Consider the following 311-nt stretch of genomic DNA (forward strand, 5'->3'; position numbering starts at 1 on the left):
TCCGCGTTCTAAAAGCGAGGAGATTTTGTCGGTGTAGAGCGGCCGTGTCACCAGCCGCCACGTCTTATCTTATCCCGAAAAAAGCGCTATAAATTACGCTGTTCGAGTTCAATTTCGTAGGCAGTTCGGTTAATCGCGAGGTGATTGATCGTACCAAGGTTTATCCAGATGAATCCACGCAATACTTTCTACCGTGACAGCAGAGCTCTCGCATACGGCACTCGACGGTCTCGCTTCGCCTCTCCTCTTCTCCTCTTCTCTCCTTCTGTTTCCTCGTCGTCTTCCTTTCTCCCCTCGTCCCCCCCTCCCTC

The sequence above is a fragment of the Bombus impatiens genome, unplaced genomic scaffold (genome assembly GCF_000188095.3).
Source record: "Bombus impatiens unplaced genomic scaffold, BIMP_2.2 scf_2222, whole genome shotgun sequence".
Taxonomy (NCBI): Eukaryota; Metazoa; Arthropoda; class Insecta; order Hymenoptera; family Apidae; genus Bombus; species Bombus impatiens.